This window comes from Vicugna pacos, chromosome 8 (genome assembly GCF_048564905.1).
Source record: "Vicugna pacos chromosome 8, VicPac4, whole genome shotgun sequence".
NCBI lineage: Eukaryota > Metazoa > Chordata > Mammalia > Artiodactyla > Camelidae > Vicugna > Vicugna pacos.
In genome coordinates, this window is record NC_132994.1 from 42,074,456 (window position 1) to 42,093,069 (window position 18,614).

At 36.9% G+C, this 18,614-nt stretch overlaps 1 long non-coding RNA gene across 3 annotated transcripts in view; it reads left to right on the plus strand.

Moving 5' to 3' along the window:
• LOC107033169 (uncharacterized) overlaps positions 1-18,614 on the plus strand; it is a 204,515-nt gene that overhangs the window by 30,993 nt on the left and 154,908 nt on the right. For 2 of the 3 annotated variants that reach the window (XR_012074966.1, XR_012074967.1), the window contains exon 1: positions 16,542-16,665. The exons of the other annotated variant lie outside the window; for it this stretch is intronic. This is a non-coding gene — a long non-coding RNA (uncharacterized lncRNA). Of the gene's footprint in view, positions 1-16,541; positions 16,666-18,614 lie in introns of those variants that run through there. 3 annotated transcript variants of the gene reach the window in all.

Here is an 18,614-nt window from a genome sequence, read left to right on the forward strand (position 1 = left end):
GGGAATGTGACCTGTGTTAAGACAAAGGGTATTTAAAGGTTTGTGGTTAACTTGAGAGTACAGTGCTCCACCTGGAGGCATGCAAATTCATGCAAATAAAATGAAATGAGCTTTGCCAGCCAATCAGCTTAAAGCATCTCTGCACATGTACTGCAAGTCTGTGACCCTAGGATGTCATTTGAAGAGGGATGAGAATGGCAGCCCACACTGAGACACTCTGGGGATTCCATTTGAAGATGGGAAAGGAGGCAGGAAGTATCAGCCAGGGAGAGCTAGAATAGGAGCTAGAATCCGGTCTAGACTCAAGATACAAATGAGGACTGAGCCGAGGTGGGTTATAAGGGAGTGAGTGAGGATTTTGGTTGATAGTGAAGTCAGCGAATGCATCCTTATTGAGTACTTACTATGTGTATCAAGAAATGTATACAGTCTTTCTGTTAATTCTCCTTATGTAAGTTCGCATAAAAGTCAAGCCTGACTCTAACTTCAAATCTCTACAGCAGATGAGAGAATTGGTAAACTTGGGCTTGAGAATCAAAACAGGTTGAAGATGAGATGCTATCAGGGTTGTAGGCCAGTGCCTCTTAGGAATTAATGTGCTTCTGAATCCCTTGTGAATCATATTAAAATACAAATTCTGACTCAGTGGACCTGGATTGAGGCCTGAGAACCTGCATTTCTAACACTCTCCCAGGTAATGTTCATGTTGTTACCCTGTGGACTACATGTGAAGCAAGGCTGCAGCCATGCTCAGCTGGACCTTATGTTGGGATAATAGGTTTTATTTTACTCTTTCTAACTTGAAAAGCCAGTTGAAGATTATCATTTTTATGGGGGTAGGGGCTGAATTGCATACAGGCTAGTTTCTAAACTGTGAGATGTTTGTTTTCTGTCAGAAAATTTGGAATTTAATCCGTACTCCACTAATTCCAACCTGGGTGACTTTGCACAAAGTAGCAGTCCTCTTGGAAAATTAGTTTCCTCGTCTACAAAATGGGAATAATAATGAAAGTATCTACCACCATATAAATATAAATGCAATATATATATATATAAATAGCAATGCCCTTTTTTAATGTTAATATTCCATTCTGTAAAATAATTCGATGGATGAGAACTTTGGCATAGTGTCTGGCACATAGATGATGATCATTAAGTGTTTGCTGAAGAATGAATGAATATGTATACCTTGATAAAACCTCACATAGTACCTACTGCAAATGTGTGTAAAAATGTTAAATTACTATTTAATTTGGTCCATATTTAAAAATATAGAGTGTTACAGGTTGTGTCTAGAGTGCAAAATACTGTGAAGTAAAATTTTTGTTTCATGTTTCTCTTTCTCCTTAAACAAAGAAAACACATATAAAACTAATTTATCAGTGTATAGTTTGGTGCATCTGAATTACAATATTAGAATATTCACAATATTTTTTATTGAGAACTTATATTGAATCAGGCACTGTAATGGATGCTTTATATATTCTATGCAATTTAATTCTCAGGACAGCATAGTGATGTAAGTATTATTTCCCCCACCCATTTAACCAACAAAGAAATGGAGGTTTAGAAATGTTAAGGACTTTGCTTAAATTCAGGGCTCCCACCCTCCTCTGTGTGTGTGTGTGTGTGTGTGCGCGCGCGTGTATGCGTGTGGCTAGGGGCACTTTTTGCTGGGCCCCTGTCTTTTAAACAGTTTGAAACATTTCATATCACTTGGAATTAATATGTTAGGCTGTCCTTCTACAACCAGGCTAGCCATGCAACCCCAGAAGGAAACAAAAGGCATGAATGCTGGAGTTCCTTGGTGCATCTGGTCTACCCCACAAGTGGGAAATGGGATGGAGGTATAGGCAGAGTGCTGTAAAGCTCCCTGAAAGGGAAAAACAGGCCAGAGGAGGGTGACAAAGGTGGGACACTTTGAGGTGGGAGCTTCTAGTGAATAAGACCCATGTGGACACTCTTCCTGGAAGACTAGTTCCAAGAACTCTGTGGGAGTCTTGGACAATTCTAAGGGCGGTACTCCAAAGTGTAGATCATCCTAGGCATGGACCCAGGGAAGGGTCCCTGCTTGCTGGGTTTGAGGGCAACATTGCCCAAAGCTACACAGCTAGTAACGATTACAATCCAAGTCTTTCTGCCTCCTATGATCTTTACCCAGAAGAACATCATTAGCAAGCTGGAGTTGGATCAAACTTTAAAGAAAGTACAAACTGTCTTTACTGTGCCTTTATTTTGATGCCTACCCTGGTCAGGACATTAGTAGGACCTGTGTAGTCTAACCAAATTTTCATCATTGTGATTATCATTTTTACTTTAAAGTTACAATATGTTGAGGATGGACATCTTTGTAAAATATGATAAAACTGTCCTGGCAATATGAAATTTCCATAAAAGCTTTTAAACATTAACTCTCACTTTCTAAATTTTCTTTACCTGGACCACCGAGGTTCATGGCTCCCACTTTAAGTAGCTCTGGTCTAGCCCAATGTCTGGAGTTTCCCCCATTTACTCAGGACTCCTGACTGCCATGTTCCCATAATTTGCTACTGAAATAAATTAATATATAATGTGCCTTACAAAGAATTAACAGTGATAACTCAGTAATCTAAGTAGGTGAAAATTAGAGAAGCCACGTCTTTCACTGAAACTGTCTTCACTTTTTTCTTGTACCATTTAACTGAGATGTTTTTGGAGATTATGGCTCAATGTTTGTGGTTGAAGCTATTTCAGTCTGTAGAGTAAAGGAGTGGAGATTGATGGGTTCCTATGGTTGATATCTTTAAATTTTGACTTCTTAACCTCCCACAAATCTCCAAAGGTGGGTGGTTAATTTCATCACATACATATTAGGATATTTTTGTAATTTGCATTTGAGAGACTTCTCCTGGATGCACCTGGCTGGAGGGGTTTGAAGTACTGTTTATGGAAAAAGAAAATTAATATTGTGATGGCTTTATCTGCCAGATTTTTACATCTCCCCTTTCGTGTAATCATTTATATAAAACTTCCTTTAGTGGACAGCAACTCACAGTTGAGGGAATTTGTCTATAATAAACAACTTTGCTTATGTCACATCAAATTAGATCAGATCAATTTCCTTCATTCTTAATTCCTTCCACATCACATCAGAATGCTTCTTAAATGAGATGCCTGTAAACAGATCTGGTTCCTCAAGGGAGATAAAAAGATATGAATGTAAGTGTCAAATTGATTTTGGGAAAGGAGATTTTCCTTTTGTGAATGATCAGCTGAGGAGTGGTAGAATGCAGAGCTAGATTTAAGGGAATAGTTGACAAGAAAAATAAATATCCAAGGTATTTATATCCAAGATATAATATTCTTGCTCAATCATTTTATATATATATATGAAATATAGAGGGAGATTCTGAAAGCTTGCTAAAGTCCTTAACTTTTAAGGAAACCATGTTGCTGCTTCATAGAAAGTATAGAAAAACCATGTTTTATTTATAAGAGAAATGAGAGTCTAAGTGAGCATTTCAGTACTGGAAGGCCTCCTGTGGGTATACCACTTTATAACACTGATTTCCTGCAAGTGTATATCAGCTCACATTAATGCGCATATAGATAGGTGTGCCATCTGTTACAGCTTTAGATGCCAGATAACATTTCTATGGGTTTTCTTGAGTCATACTAATTCATGGAGTGTCTATGATACTTTGTAAACTTGCTGACCAAATAAACTGCGAAGAGGTTGGGTTTGCCTCCTGACAAACACAAGACTTTTCCCTTTTCAAACGTTACTTGAGATCTTGCTGTCCTTGAAGTCTCTGTAGGATTTATTGCCTTGTTTCTCATTTGGCGTTTTCATTATATTTTTGTTCATCCTAATGATTGATCTCTTTGTATATTTGGGTTCTTTCTCCGTATAGTTATCAGACAATAAAAACCAAGTGATGACTCTGGGGATTGAATGGCTGAAACTAGTTTCCTGTGATCAGAGAAATGAATACCATAATCTAGGTGATAAAGTCTGACAGAGACCAGTTTATTTCAACTGATTTCTACCAAAGTAAAATTGCATGATGAAACTATGTATTGTGGTTGGGTGCACAGAGTACCAAGTGACTGATTAATAGTGGTAATTTTTGAAGTCAGATGTTGACATGTACTCGCCATGGATAATAAAAGAAGAAAGACAATGAAAGACTTGTAGCTCAGTAACTCATGAAAAAATCCTTAGACTAACAGACTTGTTAAGACATGTTAAATATTAAACAGCTTCTAAATATTTTTTCAGACAACTCAATGATCAACCCAGGAAAAGCAGCAAATATTAAAATTCTATGGCTTAGGCCGTATCTCACGACCTGGGACAACCATGTATAATAGTGTTCAGTGACTGGAAAATCAGCTGGAAGAGAAATGAAGATTTGTGATATGTTTGAATCAACCAATGTCTTATTTTAAGAAAAATTTTTTTCCTTTAAAAAAAAACAGGTGAATATATTAATATTGATATTTATGGACAGAAATAGGTCAGATGATATTTTTGGAAATCTTTTTTTTGTTTCGTTTCGCTTTGTGTCTAAGGTCATTAAGGAGACACTGGACAGATAATGCACTAGACTCTAAATATCTCTAAGGACAGTTTTTTATTTGTTCCATGTGGAAGTGCAGGAGAAGACCCTGAGCCTCATGGACTGTTTAGCACATGGTAGACATCTAGTTAGTATTTGATAATGATGATGGATTTTAGGCCAAATGTATTTTGAGGGCTGGAGTCTTTTTGTGAACAAGAGTAATAAAAATAATGAACCTTTATTAAGCACCTATTTCAGGAAAGATGTTAAGCATTCTACATACATTTTTAAAAATGCATTTTTAGACCAACCCTAAGAGACAGATATTATTGTTTCTCTTTCAGAGATTAAAGGGAAAAAAAGGTTAAAAAAAAAACAAAGAAGCTGAGAGTTAGAGGTATCAGGCAGTATTACAGCTCTAAATTGGAACACGTGAGCCCTGATTTGAACTAAGGCATTCTTAACTCCACAGTTCACTCTTAACCAACCAGTATGCTATTCTGCCTTGCCACATGATGTTCCAAAGTTGTGGTAATAGCCATCAAAAACGTAATTTAAGGGAAGGACTAACTTCAAGAAAGACTATCAAAGAAAATACACATTTGCCATGGTAGCTGGATGTCTTGATTTTACAAAAGATTGCTTGTTAGATACCACTTTAATTAGCCAACTTCCCCTTGAGTCTCCATGTAGTTGTTAACTCCCTCTGCCTTGGAAATGACCCTGAAAACTGTGTAATGCACCCTAACAAAATATCTATGTAGTAGGTGAGTTGCTTCCTACATGTTTCATGCCATTTTCAAAATCCATTTTCTGACCACAAAAATAAATGGAGTATGCTGAGAAGTGACAAGTGGTGTGAAAGGGCAGGTGATTCCACTTAGCTATGATCTAAGTGACATGTAAAATATTAAAATGTATAAATTTATATGCTTGGAGTCTTTCTCTTTCACAGTCTTTCTCTCCTCATCATAAAACTGAGTGTGAACAGTTCTTAGCAGCCTATTAGAGAGCAGGGAGATTCTATTCTGAGACCATGGTTTATCAAGGTGCTTATTTCAAGGTGCAGCAGAAGCTCACCGTTTTGTGCCTGGAGCAGTGTAGACTCTCTCTTTGTGTGACGTGCCCATCCTGCTGGGCTCTCATGCACGCTTCTTCAGAGGAATTATAGGACTTCAGAAGTTAAGGGCCATGTTTGTCAGACAGGGGGTATATATCTTGTATTATTTCTTATATGTAAAATTATTTCTTGTAGGCTAAACTATTTAGAGCTGCTATGCAAATGAATGTAGAATATTGCCATCTTCCTCATAGAAAAGTTTGGGAAAGTAAATATCAGAATTCTTCATTTTCAGTTTGTTTCTAGCCATTGTCAAGTGGGGATCTTGCTCTTTATTTTAGAAACTTCAATAAGTGTCCTCAAACTTATTTGACATTTCTGTCTTCACAGTCTTGGGATAGTCTAGGAAATTTGACATTCACCAAGATTCTTCTTTTCTTTTGATTTTTTTCACCCACTTTATATATGTTGCTATATTTTTACTCTACACATTACATCTCCCTAAATTGCATATATCTTGCCTTAACTCTCTTATTTTTATTATCACAATTTACAAATTAATTCTATAATGTGTTGACAGTTTAATTATGATTATTGTGCCTCTAGAGCTGAGCTAAACCCAAAAGGTCAGAATATTTATTATTATATTATTATTATTATTATTATTATTATTATTATTATTATTATTCTGAGCTTCCTTATTTACTCTATCAAATTGTGCATAGATACAGAATCAAGCTAACTAGAATAAGATCAAAATCAGCCATATCTTACAGAACAATTTCAGCTTTTGCTGCTGTTTTAACATTTATTTATTTTTTTTATGCTGTAATAACATCTGATGTTTTCTTTAGGAAACAAAAAAAGCATATTTTTCTCTTTGACAGTAGCTGCCTTTCAGACCTCTTTTTTGATCAAGTCAGTAGCATAGGTGTCAAGCTAAATTACTTTTTACTTCAAAACTCTAGTGTTCTGTCTATTAGAGGTAACTCCATGCAGTATAAGCTATTTATTTCAGTGAGTTTTCCTTCTGACAAGCATCTGTCTCTTTACCACTTAGTGCCCACTGGTGAATTTTACTTGGTTTTGGATTAAGAGCTGGGCAAACCAATTATCTCAGCCTTGCACATTACCCCAATCAGGGATCAGTCATGTGCTTTAATCGTACTGTCATATAATGCCCAACTGTTTCTTGCTTTGTGCTGAGTTGCTGCAACTGTCCACCTTACTTTGATTACTCTTAAAAATGTATCCACATCTGTCTGTGCTTAATTCATGGTCATAACTGCACATTGGCGACACTGTGGTATGATAAAGGGAACATTAAAAATTTCATGTCAGAAAGTCTAACTTCGGTGGTGGCTCTGCCAGTTATTAGACATTTGATGTTGGCTATGTTGCTGATCCTCTAGGAACTTCAGCAGCTTCAGTGATAAAATGTCGTTTATTAAAACAATAATTTTAAGGATTTTTTTATCATATGTTTTGTATGTTATATAACTATACAGTTATATGTAATTATATGTAAATATAATTTTAATTATGTATTGTGGATTAGGTATTGCATATTATACAATACATATTATGCACTTTATGTTTATATATGTGATATATGTTTTATTATACATATATTTATTTGTTTTATATATAAATATTTGTTTTTCCTTTTAGTTTCATTTCAAGGTTGATGTGATTTATCTCAGATGAGTCAGTGTATTCACCCCTTTGTCCTTTTAGTCTTGAAATCATTCTTTTCTTTCTATCAAAGCATAGGGAAGAGACCTTAACACTCCCTTGTTTGAATAGTCACTGACCCTGACTTACCAGCTGGTCTTAGAGAACATGTCCATGTGATGTGTACTAACCCCCAGTAGCAGTCGGTTCCCCAGATCTAGGAGGTTTTCATTTTAGATTCAAAATATCCCAAGGACAGTCTCTAAACATTTGGTTTAATATTCTTTGTGTTCTAGGTCTAAATGTCATATTGGTGGAATGACTAAAATATTCTGGTAGCCCCAGAAAGATAAAGTTAATTATGCCTGGTCCATCAGCAAAGGCTCTAGATTATAGCTAGTTAGCTCTAGTAGGTATGTAGGATTATGTCAGTCACAGCTGGGGTAAAAATAGTTTCAAAGAAGAGAGAATAGTCTAGACAAGTATACATAGATTAAAATTTTCTATGGAGTTTTCTATATTAGAAATGGTGAAAAGTCCATTGCAGTAAGAGCATAGAGTTCTTTCTGTACTGAAGGGAAAAATAAATTGTCTGGGGAAGAATCTGATTGCTTTGATTTTGAGAGCTCAATGTTATGATGATATTTTGAATTTTATGTATTGTGTTACCCCCAAAAGCTATTTTTTTGATATATAAACACAAATATTAGCAAAGATTATGATGAAGTATTAACAATGGGAAAACTAGTCACTATAGAGATAAACACAGAATTTCTTAAAAATACATTTATAAAAGACTGGCAGAGTTTATTGATAGTGGGGGAAGTTTTAGCTGTATCACTGGACTCATAAACTATTTATATTTAGTCCCTCTGTGCTTTCTACCATATGTAAGCTGAATATTTTGATTTGGATGTAATGTGATGATTTCAACTCCTATTCCTCTCCTCCACAACAAAGACACTGTCTTTGGCCCTTAGAATGGAATCTGTACTCATTTGACTCAACAACTGGATGGCTGAATTTCATAGGCTGAGAAGTCTAAGACGAAGTGAGTGACTTTTAAATTTTACTGGTCTTAGGTAAAGGGAAGTCTTATTTATCTACTCCATTATTGGAAAATAAAAGTTCAAGGAAGCAATGTGAGTTGCTCACAAGGTAAGCAAGGAGAATTGACTGAAGAACAGAGACTTGAGTTAAGTGGATAGGTTCATCCTTTACTGAAAAAATTCAAGTAAAGGATGTTGAAGGACTTAACTAGGGCAATGAGAATTGAAGAGGCATTTTTAGTTTATAATGTGTAAGGCTTGGGAACAGATTGTTAAAGGTTGAGGGAATTGCAGACCACGAGGAAACCTCTGAAGTGTCTAGCTTGGGTGACTAGTTAAAGGGGATATTGTTAACTTGGGTAGGGAAAAAAGAATGAGCTGAAACCACTGGTTGAAAAATGAAGTGGGTACGAGTGAATTAAGGGGTTGAGAAAAAGTGGCAAATGTTTGGAATAGTATCTCTCAGTAAAAGAAATGGCAGCAAAAAGGGTGAAGAAAAATCATGCATAGCTCAATGAAGTCACAGCTGAGGTTAGAGAACAGGAATTGACATTGACATTCAAGTTTTCACGGGCTCCTCAATGTCTACAACAGCTGCCTATTGGTTAGCTGAAATTCCACACCTTTCTCCCTAAGTATGTAAATGGATGAGTGTGGCATTATAACAGTGATAACCTTATATGAGCTCTGTTTTATTTTTAAGAAATTTTATTTTAGCTTTGATAACTTCAACCGTTATTTGAGTACATTGCTTCTAACATACTTCTTAACTAATTTTAATGCTGAAATTGAGAATTAGTCTAAATGAAAAAAAATTGTCAAACTTGTTGGCCCAGCAAATGAGGCTCTCCACAGTCAAACTCTATCTCAGATTTTATTTTCCAAAGACGGTTGCAAGGAGTATCTCTCACCCCATATGGATTTCTAGAACCTTTTCACTGTAACTAGAGTCTAATTCCCCTCTCCTGGTGTATTTGTGATTGGCTTGCAACCAGTGGAATGCAGTAGAAATGACAACACATGACTTCTGAAGCTACATCAAGCAAAGACAAAGGAAATGGCAAGATTTCATTCTTTTTTTTAAAGCTGAGTAACATTCTATTATGTATATATACCGCTTTATGACATAACTAATGATGTTTCCAGGGATAGTCCTGAAGATGTCACCTACCTTATTCTAGCTATCAATAATAAAATGAGAGAACAGAGCAAATTATTTAGTTTTAAAATGGAATTCAGAAGAAATGTAGAATCCAGAAGGATTTTTTTTTTTCAGACAGCAAAGTGTTCTCAAGGTAAGAAAGGACCTCAACACAAAGATCAAATCCAAGGTGGAATTATAAGAACTTTTGTTAAGACCTTAGAACGGTTTAAGGTGGAACTCCATTAGGAACTTTCAGACAGACACAATAACCTCTAAGTAGCTTGCGGGCATGCCTCACAGATCCTTTTAATTAAACAATCAGGCTTCTAAGAATCTTCAGGGTATTGTCCCACAGTTACAGAGAGCCCACAGTAGCGACTGTACTGTCTTGAAGAGATTATCGATACAACTTGGATGCTAGTAGCTCTCTTTTCAAATTGAGCTCTTTATCCCTTTCTTTTCAAATTGAGCTCTTTATCCCTTTTAACACTGCCTGTACATTACTCTGACAGTGTACTTGCTTTAACAACAAGGTATCTCAGGCACATTTTGAGTTGAACTACCTGCATAGATTGAATCAGTTGTTCTAAGAAGACCTGGCTCCTTTTGGTGGATACTAGTCATAGAACTGAGTCTGCATGCTGCTGATTGATTAATGGGTATATTTCGTTACATAAGCATTTGTGCTAAGACAGGGTGACACAGAAGCTGCTAGTTTCATTTCTGTCTGGCCAGAATATAACCTTAAAAAAATTAAACGTTTGAATTGATATTTCTAATTCCCCTCTTTTATTCTTATACTGGTAATATGACCTTTCTTTTTCCAGTGCTACATTGCACTATCATATTAAGCAGGTGTCCAATTACAGTGTTATCCCTAAACTTAGAAACCCCCTCTCATCTTCCTTGCATTTTCATCTTTTACTCCAGGGTCTTGGAGTTGGCTTCAAAGAGCACATGACCCTGCTTATCAGGATGACCTAAGCACCAGATGAGTGATGAGACAAAGATATCTTTATTTCCAGCCAAAGGAATACCTGTAAATTCATAGAAACTTAGTCTCACAGTACAGTATTAAGGAACAGTAATGGAGATAAAGACTTTAAGATTTTGACTAAAACTCTCTTAAAAAAAAAAAGTATTTTTCTAGCAGTCTTTGGTTCACAGAAAAATTGAGAGGAGGGTATACAGATTTCCCATAAACCCTTCCCCAAACGTAGACATGCATAGCTTCTTCTATTATCAACATCACCTATCAGAGGGTTACATTTGTTACAACTGAGGAACTTACATTGACACATTGTCATCACCCAAACTACATAATTTATATTAGGGTATTTTACATTTCATGGGTTTGGACAAATGTATAATGACATGCATCCATCATTGGAGTATCATACAGACAATTACTACTACTCTAAAAATCCTCTGTGTTCAGCTGTTCATCACTCCCCTTCAACCCAAACTCCAAGCAACCATTGATCTTTTTACTGTCTTCATAGTTTTCTTTTTCCAGAATGTAATAGTTGGAATAACACAGTATATAGTCTTTCAGATTGACTTCTTTCACTTTGTAATATGCATTCAAGGCTCTTCCATGTCTTTTCATGGTTTGATAGCTTATTTCTTTTTAGTGTTGAATAATATTTGATTGTCTAATTGGATCAGTTTATTTATCTACTCACCTACTGAAGGTCATATTGGCTGCTTCCAAGTTTTGGCAATTATGAATAAAGCTACTGTAAACATCTGTGTGCAGATTATTGTGTAGATATAGTTTCTCAACTCCTTGGGTAAATACCAAGAAGCACGGTTGCTGAATTTTATAGTAAGGGTATGTTTAGTTTTGTAAGAACTTGCCATACCTGCCAGCCATGAATGAGTGTTCCTGTTGCTCCACCTCCTTGACAGCATTTGCTGTTGTCAGTGTTCCAGATTTTGGTCATTTTAATAGATATGTAGTGGTATCTTGTTGTTTTAATTTGTATTTCCCTGATGACATATGATATGGAGCATTTTTCATATGCTTATTTGCCATCTGTATCTTCTTTGATGAGATATGTAGTAATGTCTTTGGCTCATGTTTCAATCAGGTTGTTTTCTTTTGGTTGAATTTTAAGAGTTTTTTTTTGTATATTTTGGATTAAAAAGTCCTTTTGCAAATATTGTTTCCTAGTCTATGGCTTGTCTTCTTATTCTCTTGACATTATCTTTCACAGAGCCTAAGTTTTTCATTTTTACTTTGTATTTTTAAGTTTTTTAACTAAGTTTTTCATTTTAATGAATTCTAGCTTAATTTTTTATTTCAAGGATCCTGACTTTGGTGTTATATCTAAAAATTTATCACCATACCCAAGGTCATCTAGATTTTTTCCTATGTTATCATCCAGGAGTTTCATATTTTTGCATTTTACATTTAGATCTATGAACCATCCTGAGTTCATTTTTGTGAAAGATACAAGGTCTGTGTCTTGATTCATTTTTTTACATGTAGAGAGATCCAGTTGTTCCAGTATCATTGCTGGAAAAGACTGTATTTGCTCCATTGTATTTCCTTTGTTACTTTGTCAATGACCAAACGTGGGCCTATTTCTGAACTCTCTATTCTGTTCCATTTATTTATTTGTCTATTCTTTCACTGATACCACAATATCTTAATTACTGCAGCTTTATAGTCCATCTCGAAGTAGGGTAGTTCAGTCTTCCAGCTTTATGCTTAAATATTTTGTCGGCTGTTCTGAGTCTTTTGCTTCTCCATATAAACTTTAGAATCAGGTTGTCAATATACAGGGAAAAACTTGCTGGGATTTTGACTGGGGTTACGTTGAACCTGCAGATGAAGTTAAGAACTGACATTTTATAATGCTGAGTCTTCTTATCCATGAATATGTAGTATCTCTCCATTTATTTAGTTCTTTTATGCCATTTGCCAGTTTTGTAGTTTTCCTCATACAGAAGTTGCACATGTTTTATTAGATTATACCTGAGTATTTCATTTTGGGGGTACTAATGTAAATAGTATTGTATTTTAAATTTCAAATTCTACTTGTTCATTGCTAGTGTATAGAAAAGTTATTGACTTTTGTATATTAACTTTATAGTCTGCAACCTTGCTACAAATGCTCATTAGTTATCAGAGATTTTTTGTTTGTTTTTGTTTTTGTAGATTCCTTTGGAATCTATTTTTCTTTTTTTTTTTTTTTAAACAACTTCTTTTAACATTTCTTACAAGACAAGTCTACTGGCTACAAATTTTCTCAATTTTGTTTGTCTGGAAAGTATTTCTCCTCTTGTGAAGAGTAAATTTGTAGGGTGCAAAATTCTAGCTTGGTGCTATCTTTCTCAATATTTAAAATATTCACTACACTGTCTTCTTGCTTGCATGATTGTTGAAGAGAAATTGGATATAATTCTTACCGTTGTTCCTCTATAGATAGGTATTTCAGGATTTTTTCTTTATCTTTGTAGTTTGAAATTATATGCCTAGGTGTTGTTTTTCTGTTATTCATCCTGCTTGGTGTTTTCTGAGCTTTCTGGATCTATGGTTTGGTGTCTGATATCAATTTTGGGGAAATTCTTAGTTGTTATTGCTTCAAATATTTTTTCTTTCTTCCTTCCTTATTTCCTCCCTCCCTCCCTTCCTCCTCCTTCTTCTTCTTTCTCCCTTCCTTCCTTCCTTCCTTATCTTCCTTCCTTCCTTTCTTTTTCTGTTTCTCTTTCTTCTCCTTCCAGTATTCCCGTAACATCTGTGTTACACTTCTGTGGTTTTCCCATAATGCTTGGATATTCTTTCTTTCTTTTTTTAGTCTTTGTTCTCTTTGCTTTTCAGTTTTGGAGGGTTTTATTGATATATCCTTTAAGTCAGAGATTCTTTTCTCAACAGTGTCCAGTCTCATAATAAGCACATCAAAGGCATTCTTCATTTCTCTGCTGCAATGCTTTTTATCTCTAGCATTTCTTTTTGATGCTTTCTTATAATTTCCATCTCTCTGTTTACATTCCCCATCTGTTCTTGTATACTGTCTACTATCCATTAGAGCCCTTAACATATTAATCATAGTTGTTTAAATTCCTGGTCTGATAATTCCATCATCCTTGAACATGTCTGGTTCTGAAGCTTGAGTTGTCTCTTCAGATTGTGTTTTTTTCTCTTAGTATGACATAATTTTTCTTGATAGCTAGTCATGATGTACCAACTAAAAGGAACTGCTGTAAATAGTCATATAGTGTGGGTTCATCACCAGTTGTGGGTTCTGGCCGGCAGAAGTCCCACTGAGACGGAATGAATTACTTGAGACTCTGGAAAAAGTCAAGAGAGCGAGAGGGAGTTGGGAGCCAAATCCACTAACCTCTCAAATGCTCCCACATTTATTGTGTACTATCAAAGGAAAGATCACTAACAGTTGTGTGATGGAAGGCAGGAATTTAGGGAAAGACAGGGTGGGATCGAGACTGCAGAGTCTGGCTCAAGGTCAGAAGACCCTTTATGTTTTGGTAAATCATGTTCATGTTGGCATCAGCGAGCCTTACAGCTTATCAGGGCAGAACGTATGAGAAGCAGCTCAGCTGCTTAACTTTTTTTTGGACTTAGGCGGCTGTGCCTGTCTTAGGTTGCCCCCCTCTGGGGATCTTACCCGTCATTGGCTAACCAGCCTTCTCACCTCTGAGTCTGCAGCTTTTTATAACTTGTTTACCATTCCAGCCCAAGACTCGTTCCTTTGGGGGCCTACAGTTTATCTTTAGGGAAGTCATGGGAAGAGGGAAGCAAGATACATTCTTATAGATATGTTAAAGCAGACCACCAGCCAGTTGCTTGTTTTGGGGATAGAAGACTGTCTAACAGCAGGCACGCCCAGCGTTTATAGCCGAGGGCCTGGGTCACTGCTTTGCAACCAGCAGAGTGCTATCTAAAACCTCAGCTATGCAAGCAAGGCAGTTACTAAGCACATTTGCTCTTGTTAAGGAGATAAGCAGCTGGGGTCTGTTACAATTTGTTAACCCAATCATGGGCTCCCACAATATAGTAATGTGGCGGTATGGTATGGGGAAGAGAAAGAGCTCTGTTGTCCTATAATTATGTCTCAGTCTTTTAGTTAGCCTATGCCTCTGGACTGTGAACTTCACATATGTTTCCCAGTGTTTTTCTTCCCCGTTAAGTGGGACAGCATTAGCAGAATAGGCTGATGTTGGGTTTTCCCTTCTTCTGTGTGTAAGGCTGGAGTGGACAGGAGTTGGATATTTCTTTTCTCCCAGGTCAGTTAGGCTCTGATAACACCCCAGCAGATTAGGCTCTAGTTAACTAGTTTCTCCTGAGAGCAGGTCTTGCTATGAAGATCATAGCAACCTGGTTCATTTCAAAATGGTTCCTTTCTCCTCTCCCTGCTAGACATACAAGAGGATTTTTCTTGATACTTTCTGTGAGAACCTGCTTGAGCTGCTGGAGGCAAATCTCACAGAATTGTAGGAGCCTCCCTGATGACTGGGTCCCCATGGAGTTTCTAACTCTCAGAGTTGTCACACTCAGCCTCCAGCCATTCATCAATTACAGTTTGGGTTTTCCACTCCGGCACTGGTTCCTGCAATAGATGCCACCCATGTGTCTCTGTTTCAGTAAGCCATGACTCCTTGTATTCACCCATCTCTCTGTCCAAATTGGGGGTAGTGATTTGCCCTGTGTCTTTTCCTTTCTTATGAATCCAAGTAGAGGCTGTTGGCTTTTCAGTCTGTTCAGGTTTTACTTGTTGTTAAGCTGCTCCTTACAGGTGGAACCAGAAACAGGAAGTCATTTTTTTTTCTTTTTCTTTAAGTTTGATTATTGGATCAGAAGTTTGGAATTTTTTAAAATCTCATTTTATTTAATCTTTGTAATTTGATTTTCATTCCTTACTGTAGTGACTTTCTACTAGTCAAAAAAACATACTTCTGACCTCTATTTGCCTCTTTTCTCTATGGAGCAATAGGCTATCGTTTGTGTTGGTAAGCGAGCTGCTTGAGTAGGCTGTGAATTCGTAAGGGCATATTGAATGATTAGCATTTAAAAAGGAATATCTGTAAATTTTTAACCAATCTAGACATTTGGTGATGGTTAACTTACCTCAATGCTACCTAGAAAAACATAGAGAGGGCTTCCTGCACTGAGACTTTACTTAATGTGTTTCAAATGTCTCTAGTTGTGTAAATTAGCTTTCATTTTTAAAGATATCATTGGATTTAGATTCATTCAGGTAGAAATGTTTGTGTTACATGGGTAAACACTGATCAGATTTTTCCATTGACGTCAATTATATTCAATCTAGGGTATATAAGATTGAATATAATTAATTAAGATCTCCCTTAAATAGTACTGTAAGGATACTACTGGAAAAATAAATGCAGAGAGAGACTGTTCTGAGGCAGACAGCTTCCTGCTCTATAGTCTTATAGGAAAAGGAAAATTACACTTTTAAGGTGCTCTATCCATTACAAACATAGGCACAAAATTACTACTTTGTTTTAATTTGTGATTTTAAACATGGTGTTTGTTAGCAGTGTGAAATGAGGAAATGAAAGATATCAAGCGATGAGCTCTCTTATTTCAGGGAGAATCACTACAACTGTTACTAAACTTCCCGCGTCGTTCCCCAGCAAGGGTCCTCCTGACAGGTGTTGAAGTTCAAGTGGACAGAACCGACTGAGTTCGGTTGGGAAGCAAAGGAAAGCTTTCTCCTTCTTCTTTTATAGTACAGTTGATTTACAATGCTGTGTTAATTTCTGGTGCACAGCACAGTGATTCAGTTATACATACATTCATTTCCATATTCTTTTTCGTTACAGGGTTTTACAGAGTATTGAATATATCAGAGAGTAGAGAGGCACCAGCTGGCGCTCTTGAGTTCGTGGTCTCCCGATTAGGCTGTGGGCGGGGCTGCGTCTCAGGCTTGCGGACAGCGGGAGGGGGCGGAGCTCTCGGTGATCACGCTCAGCTGTGCTGCCCACTGGGCGGGATCACAGGTTGGGGCGGCGTCTCCACCCACAGCCGCCGCCATCTTGGATTGCTGTGTCATGCCCTCCGCGTCAGCACATAGTCCTCGGGCTGAGGTGCTGGCACAGCCGTTCCACACTGGGAACACTGGTCTGACCTGCCGGTGCAAGGCGTCTGCGTACGGTTCCCTACGAGCAAGTGGAACTAGACTAAGCACAAAGGAAAAGAAAAAGGTGAGATACTTTTTTATTGCCCACAGCCTGTTTTGCAGGAATTATTAATGGGCTTGGCCTGTGACACAACCAGAGTGAAAACCTTGAAGATAGGGAGTGTTTTGAAAACAACTGTGAGTGTGTATGTGTGGGTGGGTGGTGAGAGGGCCCGTATAGTATGTACTATTTCCTTTCAATATATTATATTTTGTCAGACTAACCAAAAAACCTAAAGGTATTTTGTATTTCCCAGAAAAAAAAAGGTATGTTTTGTTTACACTTTAGAAATGTAGGCATTATAAAGGGAAAGAATGTTTCTGAGGTGCTCTTACATATTTAAATGTTTTGTGACGGCAAAGAGGAAAAAGCAGCCAGCAAGTCGAATAACTGCTTGGGTGAGCAAACACACCATGACTATGTATGGTTTCCTTCTGTGCCTTTTCTGTGTGTGTCCTCACTGATAAATTACAAGCAATTCTTTGTCTCTCTATGTTGATTAGGAAGAGATGGAAAAAACTGTCCTGTGAGTCTCTTAAAGAAAAAAATCAATGATGAGGTTTTTTTTTTTTTAATGTAATACTTGAGTTAATTTAATTTCGGTGAATTTGACTACCTTTTATCTCTTTGCTCTCAATAAAAGGTTTTCTGCTATCATTTTCCTGATGTTTGAAGGCGAGGTTTGCTGACCGCTGAGGATGGCTCTCCGTTACGTTAGTCAGACATGGCTCCCATGGTTCTGTCCCGACACCCTGGCATTTCACTGACACTGCACGTCCTCGATGTACTTGTCTCCCTTTTGGGGCTCTGGCTGTGCAGAGAAGGGCAGCACCTGTCAGAGACCTGGTTGAGCTGCCTGGGTGCCGTCACATTTCCAGGCCGCCCTATCCGGCGAGGCGGATTCAGAAGGAACTGCACACGCCGAAACCTTTGTATGCTGCGCAATTGGTTGATAAACATGCATCATCAGAGGGGATTTAGTGCAGCAGGGACAAAAAAAAAACAAAACCGGAAAATAATAACTTTTATCCTTTCGGCTAAAAAGCGCTTATATAACTATATTAATTAGTAATTGGCAAATCATTTCTTGAGTACCCCACATACCCTAAAGTTCTAGGCCCAGTGGAAGGCTTGGAAAGAGTAAGATACAAAACGTCCTCTCAAGAAACTTACAGTCTTATAATAGAAATAAGAAATATGTAATTAACCGTATTTTAAGATGTAAATTGCCACACAAGAAGCCTTTCTAAGTAGTTGTGCAAATGTACAAAGTATTATCTGATTATGTTACTTTCTCCCCAGACTTGTTTAGCTTTGTGTGTGTGTGTGTGTGTGTGTGTGTGTGTGATATGTGGTATGTTGAATTTAGAAAGGAAAAGTACCAGTGAGATTCACCTAAACCATATGTTGGAGTTAGAAGAGTTGCATGGGTTTTATTGTGTAAAGCCCAAATAGTTTTATAGTTACTTACAGTTTAGCATATAAAACACATGCTTAAAGCAAACTAAATTAAAGAAGAAAGAGAGAGCAGCACTTTTCTGCATCTCATATAATATGCTTTACTTTCAGAAATGAAACACCCCAAAGAGTGCCTTCAGAAACAAAAATGGGGGTAAATCAGCCGTTAACCAATTACAATTATTATTTAACTGAGACACAGTCAAAGGGAATGACAGGCAAGAGCTCCAAGTCAGGGGAGGGGACTTTTTAATCTTTCTCATTTGTGTAGCTGCTTATAATTTAGACTTTTTTCGTATTTTATTTTACTATTTCTAATTTTAATCTGTGTAGCAGAATTTGTAGTCTGCACTTTATAGAAGTAACAACTGAACACTAGATAAATTTACTGATTTGACCAAAGTCACAGTTAATGGGGGAGATGGATGCAAAGAAAAAGGTCATATTATTCATTAAATCATCTAAATTCTAAATCACATCCTCAGTCCTTACCCTATGAGAATTTCTTAGTTTGA